At 44.3% G+C, this 3648-nt stretch overlaps 1 protein-coding gene across 1 annotated transcript in view; it reads right to left on the bottom strand.

The window, feature by feature from the left end:
• The window catches only part of DDX10 (DEAD-box helicase 10), a 279004-nt gene that overhangs the window by 203785 nt on the left and 71571 nt on the right, over positions 1 to 3648 (bottom strand). The window lies entirely within an intron of this gene.

Raw genomic sequence — 3648 nt, 5'->3', positions numbered from 1 at the left:
CTGCGCACATGGCGTGTTCTAATCTCACAACACTTGGGCAGTGAATAGGGACCTAGAGGCTAATACTAATTTACCTTTCCTGTGATTTGTAAAGTTCAACTTTTAAGGAAATATCAACAGGTAGGAAGGCAGCCCAGATGGATCAAAAGATGCAATGAAAAAAAATGTTGAATCAATCCACCGGCCAAAGTGTTCGCTAAGTGTTCAGAGTCTCCAATCAGTTCCAACGTCAAACATTTTGAAATTAGTGTGCCTTCCAGAATCAGGTACCACAGCGAGGGGGAAGCACTCCTCCGCTGCGCTGCCTCCCACAAGGGAAACCGGGGAAGGCAGCTCAGGTGAAAATGCTTGCAGGTGAAAGAATTGTACTCATCATGATCACCCAAAAGATTTCATAGGACGTCATCCATTTAAATTCCAGAAGCAAACGTGAAGACTATTATTTAGGGGCAGGAGCGACTCCCGTGGAGGCAGTGATTCACGGGCGCCCCCATGTGAGGGGTGGGTTGGGGTAGACTAACAGAGGGAAGTTAAATGAGAACTTCGTCCTTCGTGTGCCTTGTGGGAAAAGGCTGTGCTAAGTCGTCTCCAGGCGCGTGCAGGCTCAATGCGTAGGCTTCCTTCCATAGGTTGCTGGGCTGTTTGCAGGGCTGCATACCTCAGGCCACTGGCTTCTGGAGCTTAAACCTGATGCGCTGTAAGAATCACCACTGTGCTGGCTCGATTAGAACTGTGACAAAGCAGCACCCTGTTTTCAATCATTTATTATGCCAAATAAAAACCAGCAGATTCTCTGCCCAACAGCATATCAGGACCGTCTGTCACCTCAATCCTAACATCCAGCAGGCAAACTAAAAGCAGAAAAGAAAACAAACCCAAAACAGTAACAGCCATCTGAGACTGATGACCTGCTTGATCAAGCTAAAACTTTTTGCTTCTATGACACAACACTTCATTAAAAATGGTAAAGTATTTTAAAATTCATCTCAAATGTCATAGATGCTTCTAGTCACGTCAGTTTGTTTTTTAAAATCCATTTTATCTCCTACATTTTGGTGCCAGGAATGTGTGGCCCGTGGCAGAGGCGCAATTATAGGAAACGGCTCCACTGCAAACGCACGTGAGTGATGCTGCCACGAACACGGAAGCCATCAGGAGAGCTACTTACCGCTCTGCAGCAAATGGACCTTAGTACACGTTTCGCTGCACTGGAAGCCAATGTACCAATTGTTTCTCTTGGTATCATTTTCTTTTTCACCCTTTACGTTGTTTAGGGGCCCGCTGTCCATTGGGTTTTGTTGGTTGGTTTCTTTGCAAAGTACACAATTTAAAGAAAACCTAATACTAAAAGGGGCCACCAAAACAAACAAACAAAATGCAAGCTCACTGTCATCAATTCTATCTCATGGTGACCCTGTGGAGAAGGGTGGAATTGCCCCCTATGGGTTTCCAAGACCCTAACTCTGTACAATATTTTCGCATTTCGGAGAGCAAGTGTTTTGAGAATGATGAAGGTAATGAATGTACAAATGTGCTTTACACAATTGATGCATGTATGGATTGTGACAACAGTTGTATGAGCTCCTAATAAAATGACTTAAAAAAAAAAAAGCCTCATATTTCTCCGGAAGAGCAGCTGGTTTTGAACTGACCTTGCAGTTAGCAGCTCAACCAGCAACCACTACACTCCAGAGGTCTTATAAAAGGGGCCGGCTAAGGAGCCCTCATATCCCAGCTGTGGTGGCATTTCTTACACAGCAATATCCTATCCATCAAAACTACCTCAACTATGAGAAAATACGAAAGGCGTGGTTCTAGAGAAACTGCACAATGTTCTTATGACAAACAGCATGCTTCATTTAGTGGACATTCTACATGAAGTGATACACAATTTGGTCCCACAATACTGGATTCTATTATTGCCAGATAAACGCCAGATAAAGCAGGGGAGGAAAACAGTTAGCAGTGCAAGCAGGTTCATTTCACTTTTCTAGTAATTTACTTTTAAAGTGTAGGATGGATTGGAAATTAGACTAACCTCCACAAAAGATAGCTTGAGAAGCACTGCCCTAAGGAACCCGCTACCTCTTGAGTGGGTTCCAACTCACAGAACTGCTCCCTAGGATTTCTGAGGCTGTAAATCCTTACTGAAGCAGAATGCCTCATCTTTCTCCTCTTGGTTAACAACCCAGTACTTGACCCCCTGTGCTACACGCGCTCCTGTTGTCCTAAACCTAAAGACTTGGAGGGGTGATGGGGATCCCACCATCATGAAATCTGTGTTACTCCCACCCAGCCTCTCACTAACAGGCTAGGTCATTGGAGCGCCCAGCAATCCGGTGCTCCATTAACCAGCAGGGGGCACAGGTGCTCAGAGCACCTGCAAAGCTGGAGCACTCACCAAAAATGACTGTAAGCATTCTTCTTATTGAAGTCTTTCCAACACAAGCAGTGAGGTCATCATTAGGGGGGAAATAACTTCAAGGGATTTCTTACTGCTGTTTTCAAATTTACTTGGGGTTTTGTTTCTTTCACTGCTTAAAATCCTTAAAGGTCTACAAGCAGAAGAGTGCCTTACATACAGACTGACCTGCAGCTGCCCTTCCATTCCCTGGCGCCTGCCTCCCGCTTTACCAGACTTCAGCCTCTCCCAGTCAGTCTACCCATTTGTCTGTCTTCCCCCAGGAGAACATAAGCGCCATGCAGTCAGAGAACGGAGTTTGTTTTCCTCGCAGTTCTCCATGTCTGGCACGCAGCAGATGCTCAGTAAATTTACGCTGAGTGAACATATTTTTCTAAAATTCCTTGAGCTTTAATAATCCTCCGTGTCACCTAACATGCAAGCTTTCCGTGAAAAAGAACAAAGTTTCACCAAAGTGAGTTAACCCTGATTGTCACCAACAGATGGCATGAGTCCAGCAGCAGCTTAGATCCAGCATGGACCTTGGAAGCAGTTTCCAAAATCACATGGAAGAAGCAGGGAAAAACAAGTAGAAACGCTGAGTTTAAAGAGCATCGCAAAGACTGAAAGGAGAAAGAGTAGGTCTGGTGCCATCACAAACACAGTTCCCTCAAAGCTTTGATTAAAAATATACACAATAACTGCTCCGATTTAAAAATAAATGACCTTAGAAATAGTATTTTAGGAACAACATGAATAAACAGAGGATCTGCCATATTAGTCTAAATTTTTAATGCATTTGTTGGGATCATACAAAGAGGTACTTATTTATGATTACATAACAGTCAAGTTCAAGGGTAACTTGGGGGAAGGGGGAGGTCCAACTACCCATTGCCCTCCAGTTGATTCTACCTCTTAGACACTTAGAGGATGGAGCAGCACTGTCCCAGATGGTCTCCAAGGCCATAATCTTTAGAGGCAAATTGCTACATCTTTTTCCAACAGAGTATCCATCTCATCAGTTTGAACTGCCAGCATTTCTTGGTCACCAGTTGGGTGCGTAAACAGTGTGCCACCAAGCTTCTCTAAGCACAATTTGCATGACCTTAGAATAGCCTATCTTTCCCTTCTCTCTCATTACCTCTACTGTAATCAGCTTCAAAATTAAAGTGAACAGCTGGATATGAGTAGTGTGTGTGTGTGGGGGGGGGTGTGGGTGTGTGTGTGTGTGTCATGGAGGCCATTAG

Source organism: Echinops telfairi, unplaced genomic scaffold, assembly GCF_000313985.2.
Source record: "Echinops telfairi isolate 266 unplaced genomic scaffold, ASM31398v2 ScPeMD7_7421;HRSCAF=8459, whole genome shotgun sequence".
NCBI lineage: Eukaryota > Metazoa > Chordata > Mammalia > Afrosoricida > Tenrecidae > Echinops > Echinops telfairi.
The sequence above is the reverse complement of the archived record's forward strand: the minus strand, read 5'-3'. Positions and strand labels throughout refer to the sequence as shown.